General features: G+C 36.4%; 1 long non-coding RNA gene across 1 annotated transcript in view; it reads left to right on the top strand.

The window, feature by feature from the left end:
• The window catches only part of LOC115428677 (uncharacterized), a 15827-nt gene extending 5726 nt beyond the window's left edge, over positions 1–10101 (top strand). The window contains exon 3 of the long non-coding RNA XR_003936670.1: positions 9889–10101. This is a non-coding gene — a long non-coding RNA (uncharacterized LOC115428677). The remainder of the gene's footprint in view (positions 1–9888) is intronic.
• Positions 10102–10998: the final 897 nt, after the last annotated feature.

Below are 10998 nucleotides of genomic sequence, written 5' to 3'. Positions count from 1 at the left end.
CCTTTCTTTAATTCTCTAATCAGTAATCTCTGGAGGGAGGGGAGCTTGGTTTATGATTAGACCCATACAGCATATAGATCAAATCCACTATAGCTGACCTACACCACAATGAGGTATTCTCATGCGTAGATCATGCAGCTTTATTCCTCAAATCTGTTTCCCATCGAACACCACTGCCTGTTGAAAAGAAAGAGACAGTGTCGGCCAGTTGTGTCCATTAACCCTCAAAGACCTAAAACATTTATTGATCTAAAATGTTTTATAACTTCTGAACCACTAATCCTATCAATATATTGATATATATATAGCCTACAAAATTCTCAGTGGGTCTGCTCCTACCTACTTAGGTGCACTGATAAAAGCTTATGTTGCCCCACGACCACTCCGCTCGTCTGGGGAACGTTGTCTGGTGGTCCCCAGACCTTGTACAAGACAATCCAGGCTCTTTTCATGGGTGGTTCCACGTTGGTGGAACGTTCTACCGAGCACTACGAGAACAGAGGCGTCCCTGTCTATCTTCAAGAAGCTCCTGAAGACCCAGCTCTTCCGAGAGCACCTCCTGTCCTAGCACTGTCAGACATTCTATTTTAAATATTTCAATAAGGTTTTTCCCAGGATTATCACAGATTCTTCCAGGATTATCTCTGGACCTGCTGCGGTGGTCCTGCCTCTCTCCTACCTTCATCATCACTCACTTATCCTCAACTGCATCCATGTGTCTCCCCCTCTCCCCCAGTCTCTATCGCTCTCTCTTTCTCTCTTCCTTTACTCTCTCTCTTTAACCCCACCTGGTCCTGTCAGTCGTCCATCCTCCAGGAGTCTGGGTCTGCTCCAGGTTTCTGCTGTTAAAGGGCAGTTTTTCCTTCCACTGTCTCCAGTCACAAGTGTTTGCTCCTGGAGGATTCTGTTGGGTTTCTGTAAATTGGCTTAGAGTCTGGTTTTGACCAACTCTATATATAAAGTGTCATGAGATAACTTTTTGTTGTGATAAAATTTGATTAATTGAGTGATTTAATTGGTTTTCCCCTGAAAGTCGCTGTGGAAAAAAGCATCTGCCAAATGCGTAAACATAAACATAAAACATATAATTCAGGTAAAATGCAGCGTCTCAGCTTTTAGCAGCATCAGGTATCATATTGATTCACCAATAAAACCCACGGAGTTTGACAAATGACAGTGGTTGTAGATATGTTTTTTATGTAGAGTTTGTAAAATATCATATTGTTAAAAAATATTATTGCTGTTTTGAAGCCACTAGTTTGCATTTTAGCAATGTTTGGGGGTCAAGAAGTTACCATATTTGGACAAAAGAGGTGAAACTATAGGAGTCTGACTAATGCTAAGCACAAACTCACTGACTGGGTAAGATAACACTGGGTTACAAAAAAATGTTTTTTGCAAGTTGTCTAGGTTTTTTCAACTGAATTAGGACCATTTTGCACCGCTAAATCCAAAAATGACATCTGTTTTTCTCAGTCAGGTCAGGTTTTTTTGCTAATTTGATTTTGAAAAATGTGATCTTCTCACAAAATATAATAATTAATACCAAAATAAGATTGGTAAGCACACTTTATGAAACTTGTGACTTGATTCCTGTTAGGTACAATGGTGTATTCACCACAGATGTAGCAGAATACGTCAGGCTTATTTTTGCAAGATCTTCTAGTCCAAGCCATTTCATTCACCTGTAATATTAAAAAAAACATTAATCATAAATTGGCAAAAGTAAAATCTTTAGAACTCGTTTATTGCAAGAATTATGAAAGAATTTTGTATCATATGATGTGAAAATGCCCATAAATGTAAGCAAAAATGTTAAAAAAGCCAATATGTAGCATAGTTCAGAAAGCTGACCTGATTGAGCAAAATTAATGTGATTTTTGGATTCAGCACACCAAAATTATCCTAAATCAGCTCAAAAAACTTCAATAATAAATTTGTTGTTGACCAGTGTTATAAACTTCCTAAAGCACTGCAAATAATACTTAAAGTAATTTTACAGTCTTGCTGAAACCAATCAGGAGATGTTTTTTTTTTTTTCTTGACATTCAACATTTGAATCATTAATCAGTGAGGTGTAGATCCATGTTTTTCAGTTCAATTGATGACACATTTTGTTGTAAAGGTCACTTTTTCATCACTATTCTCTGTTTTAATACACTTCTGATCCAAATCTTAACCCATAAAGATCCAAACATAAACCATCTAAACAAAATCATCTACAAATGTAAATATTTAACACATGTTGATCCACTAATCATATTAATCCATGTAATAATTAGTGTAAAATGCAGTTTTCGTTTTTTCATGGTCATCAGATATGACCCATTCGGACGTTCAGAGGCTTCATAGTTACCGTGGAAACACTGTTGTCTTCTAAAACATTGATTCACCAGTAAAACCCATGAAGACTGAGAAATGACAGTGGATGGAGACACTGGGTTTATGTTCAGTTCATGATATCTTTGCTGAAAAAGTCCATTTTTTTCTTCAGTTTTCTCTGTTTCTGATATAATAACCCTCAACTTTAATCTGAGCTTTGATGAACATCTGCATGATGAGAAAATTAAATATAGGAAAATACATGATTTACACTGAAAAAACGCAAAATGAACATAATAATATAACAATAAATGGTGATAAATCAGTTAAGAAAGGTTAAATAGAGAGAAAAATTCATTTGAGAACTGACATAAAAGTAGCACTGGGTCTTCATGGGTTAAGACCAGTTAAAAAATTGCAAGAATGAATATAGGAAAATACCTCATTTTCACTGAGAAATGTAAAACACAAAGGATAATACTGTAATAAATGCTGATAAATCACTTAGGAAAGATTAAATGTAGAGAAAAACTCCTTACAAAGTCACCAGAAAAATAGTTCTTTGTCTGTAACTGTTAACTCTTACGACGTTTTGCTTCAATTAACAATACAAATTAAGGAAGGAGACAGTTTTCAATAATGTTTAATGTTTATTTAGGGACTTAACCCATAAAGACCCAGAGCTGCTTCTGTGGCAGTTCCCAAATTAGTTTTTTCTCTCTATTTAACCTTTCTAAAGCAATTTATCATTGTTTATTCTAATATTATAAGTGAAAAATCATGTATTTTTCTATATTTAATTCACTGATCATGATGATGTTTATAAAAGCCTAGAATAAAGTTGAAGGATATTATATGAAAAACACAGAAGACTGAAGAAAAAGTGACTTTTTCAGTACAATCTGTCATTTACTGAACATAAACTAAGCGTCTCCATCCACTGTCATTGATCCAACTCCACGGGTTTTACTGGTGAATCAGTGTTGTAGAAGATGATGGTGTTTCCACGGTAACTATGGAACCTCTGTACGTCCAAATGGGTCATGAAAAGATGACAAACTGTATTTTACACCAACATTTACATGTAAAGATAGGATTAGTGGATCAACAGGTATTAAATATTTCCGATCAGTAGATGCTTCTGGTTGCCAGTGGATGTTTGGGTCTTCATTTGTTAAAAATCTGTCATTAGTAAGTGCTTCATAGAAAAGAACAAATAAAAGTAGGCAGAAAATCAAAGCAATAAAAATGGAATAAAACTAGCACATAAAATAAGTAACATAAAACCATTTAAAACAACGATCAATAGATTAATGCAGTTACAATTGCTCACAAAAAACAGCCTCTGAAGTAATGAACATATACGTCTTGAAAAAGAATCTGTTTCAAGGTCCTGCCTCTAAAGAATATAGATTTTCCATCCCTATATAATGGATTTATCAGCGATGTGTGCTTAACTCGATTTCCAGAGTTGAGGTTGATGTGGTTCAGTGGTATTTTTGGATGCTGTCTTTTATTGCAGCTATGTTTCCATCAGCGATGACAGATATGGAGCCGATGATTGAATGAGCATGAAACTCCGAGTTTCACCTTTCTCTGTCAAACTCACAGTGACTCACAACTAACTTGTCAATGTTAATATAAAGTGAGTGTTAAAAACCAGCCAAATGCCAGTGTTTCTTTTAGTTCGCACCCATCACAACTGATTTAACTTCGTTGCTAGGTTTGAACGGCTGCCTTAGACCTACAACACAAACACAACTCTAATCAGCACTCAGTATAAATAGCGCTGAAAAGTCAACACTTAATAAATGAAAAAGAAATGCAGCGACTGTCGCACGTATAGAGTCCTTTACGTTACTTAGGTTACACATCGCAAATCATTATTAGGTGATTATAGGGTGATGAAATAGCTGATTCCAACAAACATGCATGCATCGTTGCACACCAAAAAAAACATTTTTCCTGTAATTTCTGCATTATATATATTTATAGTAGTAATTCTGCTCACTTCAGCTGTTCCTTCCCTAGAGTCCAATGTAGAAAATATAAGGTGGGTTCACTGAAAAAAAAGATTTTTGGTGCAGTATTTTTATATTTATTAGGTTAACTGTCACAATTTTTATTTTCTAAGTAAGTATCAGTGAGAACTGGAATTAATCAAGTAAAACTAAATGTGTCATTCAAGTAATAAACAAACTGTGTGGGATGAGTAAGCTGTATTATGTATTTTCACATAATATTCAAAGGTTCTAGTTGTTACATATGAACCAAGGTTCTAATAGTTTAGGATTTTTCATTATGGTTTAGTTTTATTTATTTTTGACTTTTTTTCTCTAATTCAGTTAGTTTTAATTTGTTTTTAGAGCAGGTTTGTTAGTTTTGTTAGTTTTTGTTTTTTCTAGATGCTTAGTTTTAGTTTAGTTTTAGTATTAATCTTAGTTTTGTCGTTTCTTTTCTCTTCTTCTCTGTCGTCGTATTCAAATAAATCCCAGACAGGACTCTGCTGCTTTCTCCCAACTTTAGTCTCCATGTTTCCAGGTAGAGTGGGAACCAGAAGATGACTGGAAACCACAAGTGACGGATCGTCAAGTGTCGTATGGTGCCACTAGCTAAAATTGCTAGAGTGAAATAAACTAATTCATATTAATCTGACATTGACAAAGACAAAAACGAATGGAATTTTATCCATAATTCTTATATGTTTTAGTTAGTTTTGTAAGCACACAATACAGTTTCAGTTAGTTTTCGTTTTTTTCTTTTAATTTTAGTTTGTATTTATTTCAGTTAATGAAAATGTTTTTTCAATTCTAGTTTTCGTCATTTCGTTAGTTTTCGTTAACGATAATAACCTTGATATGAACCTAGAAATACCAAGTAAGTTTTAATAGGCAATTTAAACTGCAGAAAAAATATGTAAAATGTGTAAATGTTACTTTTATATTGTCTATTAATAAAAGTTAGAAAAAGCATGTAGCGAGCCACACTGATCGTATAATGGGGGCAGTTTGTGCCGAGTCATGTGACTCCTGTGTTTTACAGTATCACTGAGTCATGTGACCGTGCGCTACCTTGCAAGTTGTAAATATTTGTTACAAGCAGGTTGCTGTTCTGTAGTTCTATGACTCATGTTCTGCCTATTGACCCTTTGCACCAACGTCACAGTTATCACATGATTAGAGGTGCAGCGCCATGGTGGACGGCAAAAGCAACACAACAAACAAACGAATGAGCGACGGATTATGTCTACCAGCACTGAAAATAAAAGTTTTGTTGTTGTCCTGCGAAGTGACTCACCTTACAGGACGGCACAAAGAACACTATTTGGAGAAGCTAGCAATAGCAGGGCTAGCTACAGACCCACACCTTCTCCCTCCTGATGTGTTTACGGATCTAGCAAAATCCTCCAGTCTACTGGAGTTTAAAGCACAAGATCTGTTCCATTCTGTTCTAAATGGAGTGTCCTCATACACAGGTGCTGATCTAAAAGCAGACTAAAGTCTGGATGATACCAGTTCTTAAGTCTCAGGTTAGATTACCGAGTCGCTGTACTGCACTCACAGCAGAGGAATGTAACTCATAATGACAAAGGAACGATACAGCTAACGTTAGCTAGCTAGCTGTGTATGTTCCTCCAGCACGCCATCCAAACTCAAATAGACTGGAACCAAAAGCAGCTCTAATGAACTAACATGTGTAATAATGTTAGCGGCTGTCATCAGTATCCTACAGTATTAGCTCTGTTGTTGAAGTGTCTGCCTTTCTACTATCTACACACAGTCATATGTACAGTTCCACCAATAGAACATGTGGAACAGCATAATGAAAATAGCAGTATTTCATAGAACATAGTGTAGCTGGTAAAAAAAAAAAAAAAAAAAAAAGGCAGCCACTACAACAACAGAGCTAATATTGTAGGTTACTGATGACAGCCACTGGAACAGAGTGGCTCATAGTATCATAGTAGTTAACCCTCTGGTATCCCGTCCACCAAGGCCCTTACCAAGCACCAAGTGTGCCTTTTTGGCACACTTGTGGAATAATGTCAAAAAAATTTTCATACAGTTTTTTAATTCTTTTACACTTTTTTCTATTTCATCAACTTGAGCCGTAAATAAAAATACCAAATACTCAATAATTGTCACATTTTTTTTTAACCCTTTAAATGCCATGTGTGTATTGTAAACAAACCCTTTTTTTTTTTTTTGATGCAAAAAACACAAAAAATATATTTTTTTCAATATCCTATATGAAAAGTGGATCACATATTATTTGATTTTTTTCATCCTGGCACATGTCAATGGTTAACTCCAACATTGGTTAATTTGCATTATTTTTTTGGCGCTAGGTCAAATGTACAAAAATACTAGCATCTGTCACCAAGTGTGCATAAAATGCACACCTATAAATCAAAGTATTAAATATTATATATTGATTTATTTTTCTGCTCTAATTTGATTTTATTTTTGTAAATCCAGGTCAGTCCTAATCATACATATCAAATGGAAGAAATAGTGCATTTTAGGCACACTTGGGAGACAGATGCTAGTTTGGTAATTTTCTATTGTTTACAATGTGCACATTTTAGTTGGTGGCCAGAATTTTAAAGATCATGCAAAAATGAACAACTTTTGAATTCTAACCTTATTTAAATTGTGAAAAATAATATGAAGTTTTTTAAAACGAAGTGCAAAGTGTGCCTAAAAGGCGCACCCAAACACCGGAGGGTTAACCCAGCCTAGCCATCTAGCTAGGTGGAGCTAATATGCTATGGACACAAACAGAGCCTGTTCTATCTGTAATATCAGGTCCATCAGATCCAGGCTCTGTCTGGAACCAGCTGAAACCATGGGTGTCTGTGAAGAAGGATTTTATTTGTTTTTTTTATTTTACCTTCATTTAACCAGGCAAACCTCATTGAGATTAAAAATCTCTTTTCCAAGAGTGTTGTGGCCAAGACGGGCAGCAGTACATTAAATAGTTAGACACAAACTTTCATACATAAAACAAAAACAAGTTTTCAACACATAAAAACACAGTCAAGTCAAGCCTTCCAAAGTCAACTTTGCTAAAAAGTCCCCATGAGATGAAGATACAGTGCGTCAGGTAAAACATCTGCAGCCCCATGTCTCTCTCTCTAAGTCATACAAAATCCTCTTAAAAGTGTCCAACGAAACCAGATCTTTAAGTTTCAGGTCTTTTTGTAGTTCGTTCCAGGTGAATGGAGCCGCAAACCTGAAGGCCTTTTTCCCCTATCTAGTTCTGACTTTAGGAACAGACAAAAAGAAAAGATCCTGAGAACAAGGGTGGAACTGTTGTGTGCGACCACTGTCCGTGTAAAGCAGGGTTAAAAACGAACAAAAACGAGAACGTTCAGGTCAATTTCTATATTAGCCGGTTTGCCATCCAGTGTGCAGTCCAGCATGTCTGCCGTCTGTCATGGCGCTCGTTTGCGGTGCGAACAAAACGTGATGTAACGTGCAAAGGATCAACAGGGGAGAGTATCTGAGTGAACTGGGTGGAAGGAATATTTCAGTTTGACACCACGACTGAACGCTCTGTGCTGCTGTCATCGAGTCTATTCTGTTTTACACATGCGTAGTTTAATGACAGTAACCACTGCCTTTTCGTAAGCGTGTAGTGTAATGGGATCTGAGATGTGCGACCAATGTTCACTCTCCCATACCTTTGTTCTACCAAAACGTCACAGTATTTAAAATTTGCCTTGAAAAGACATTAGCTTTAGGTGCATTAGCATTAGCATTTTTCAGTTTGAAGCAGTTAGAGTCTAATGCCGCGTTTCCACTATGTGATATCGGCTCAGCTTGACTCGACTTGACTCGGCCTTTTTGCGTTTCCTTTACAAAAAAGGACCTGGAATCTGGTACCCGGTACTAGTTTTTTGGTATCACCTCCGCTGAGGTTCCAAGACTGAGGAACAGGTACTAAAACGTGACGTATAAACACTGCAGACCACTGATTGGTCAGCGAGTCGTCTCTGTGACCCAACATTTTACAAAAAACAGATTCAGAAGTTGACAGTAAATATAGCGGTAGGTTAATCCATATGATGACAGCCCACAAAACTACACCACGGTTTGTCGAGGAGGTTCAGACGTAAGAATTCAACATGAGCTTGACAAGAGAACAAGAAACGAGTGAGTTTATCAGCAACTCTGAGCAGACGACGCGGAAGTAACGCACTGCTTCACTATGACGTCCAGGTACTCTATAGTCGGTTGTGTCCTGTAATGGAAACGGTCTCCAGGAATAGGACCTGGTACCAGAGTCGAGCCGGTTCCATGTAGTGGAAACGCAGCATAAGTAAAAGTGACAAAGAAGGAGAAAGTCAAATTCAATGACCATGTTAATAACACTGGTCAACAACAAATTTATTGTTTAAGTTTTTTGAGCTGATTTAGGATAATTCTGGTGTGCTGAATCCAAAAATCACATTCATTTTGCTCAATCAGGTCAACTTTCCCAACTATGCTACATATTGGCTTTTTAACATTTTTGCTTACATTTATGGGCATTTTCACATCATATGATACAAAATTCTTTCATATTTCTTGCAACAAACAAATTCTGAAGATTTTACTTTTGCCAATTTATGATTAATGTTTTTTTAAATATTACAGGTGAATGAAATGGCTTCGACTAGAAGATCTTGCAAAAATAAGCCTGACGTATTCTGCTACATCTGCGGTGAATACACCATTGTACCTAACAGGAATCAAGTCACAAGTTTCATAAAGTGTGCTTACCAATCTTATTTTGGTATTAATTATTATATTTTGTGAGAAGATCACATTTTTCAAAATCAAATTAGCAAAAAAAACCTGACCTGATTGAGAAAAACAGATGTCATTTTTGGATTTAGCGGTGCAAAATGGTCCTAATTCAGTTGAAAAAACCTAGACAACTTGCAAAAAACATTTTTGTAACCCAGTGTAATCATCAGTAAATTACCTGAGGTTTACTAGTAAAATAAACCACGAGTAAAGATTACTTGATGATCACCCTTGTAGAATTTACTTACCGTATTTTTCGGACTAGAAGTCGCTCCGGAGTATAAGTCTCACCAGCCAAAAAATGCATAATAATGAAGAAAAAAACATATATAAGTCGCACTGGAATATAAGTCGCATTTTGCATCCTTGCTCTGATAGAGAGGCGGTTGCGTTGCATGAAGCGGTAACACCAAGAAGGTCCTATCGCAAAGTCATTTATATTCATCTCTTTGGCAACTACCTGGGCATGGAGACGCAACTGCACTGTTGACAAGCCTCTCCCAGCTGCACGTTGTTCAAGCGCCTATGTGCGAACTCATTCCTCTAGTTGTGGCCACCTAGCTTTTAGCCCGCGATTAGCTTTTTTTGTTTTCTTCATTGCAGTAAGAGTAACCTCTGCTTTTCGCCAGTCCCTCACAAGTTTCTCGCTCACTCCAAACTTTCTTTCTGCTGCTCGATTACTGTTTTCGGCTGCATATTTCACTGCTTGCAGCTTGTAATCTGCAGAATATGATTTTCTTTTTGATGTCATGTTTTTTTCAGCCCTTCTCAGTTGTCTTTATAATTTACCGGTAATGTTGAAATTTTAAATTTTCAGTCGTACAGAAGTAGCAGGTACAGGTACACAAGCCTAGAGCGCCCTCTTGTGGCTGTCAGTGTGAAAATAACAAACATGTGAAATTATATAATAATGTGTTAATAATTTCACATATAAGTCGCTCCGGAGTATAAGTCGCACCCCCGGCCAAACTATGAAAAAAAGTGCGACTTATAGTCCGGAAAATACAGTACAATTCTAAGTGCAAATACTTTCCTAAGTTTTCCGAAGTAAATAACACTCCTGTTTTTTTCAGTGTCTGTGTCTGCTGTTGGCCTCTGTTAGGAGCTAAATAAGATGTTGAAACAGGAGTGGTTCCAGTTATTGAAAAGAACCGCTTCCTAAAACTTCATATAACAGGAGATTCAGTCGACTAAACGTGTGTGTTTTTGTGTATTCATGAAGGTGTGTATGTCCTTGCAGCTTCCGCCGATAAACAGTGATGGTAGACAAACACCAGGACAGTCATTGATGGTGTTACAGTCGTACGTGACCAGAACAGTAACAGATGGATTATCCTGTCTGATCGTTTATCTTCTGTTATATAACAGTAGTCAACGGTATATGAGGCACAGAAGGCACGACTCGACAACAGTGAAAGGTTTTACTTTGAATGAAAACATTTGCATTAACAGGAGTAGTCGCTGCAGAGCTACAGTTGAAGTGAATCCTTTTTTTTTAAATTGTTTTATAGGCAAGGCAGGTTTATTTATTTAGTGAGTGTTTCATACACAAAGACAATTCAATGTGATTTGCATAAGTAAAAGTTAAAAGTACAAGTAAAAGTTTAAACGATAACTAATATAATTATTAAAAAATCCAGTTAGAGAATACAGGATATGTAAAATACTAGAAAAGAACCTTACCTCAACTCAACTCATATTACCTTATCTCAAGTCAACTTAACTTATCTTTTATTTTCTTACCTTACCTTACCTCACCTTCTCAACTCAATGCATCTTTATCTTATCTTAACTTTTCTTTTCTTACTTCAACTCATCTTTTCTTCTCTTAACTTACCTTAACTGAACTTGTCTTTTATTTTCTTATCTTATCTTACCTCAA

The sequence above is a fragment of the Sphaeramia orbicularis genome, chromosome 11 (assembly GCF_902148855.1).
Source record: "Sphaeramia orbicularis chromosome 11, fSphaOr1.1, whole genome shotgun sequence".
In the NCBI taxonomy this organism is placed as follows: domain Eukaryota; kingdom Metazoa; phylum Chordata; class Actinopteri; order Kurtiformes; family Apogonidae; genus Sphaeramia; species Sphaeramia orbicularis.
Note: the sequence above shows the minus strand (reverse complement) of the source record. Positions and strands in the feature narration are given on the sequence as shown.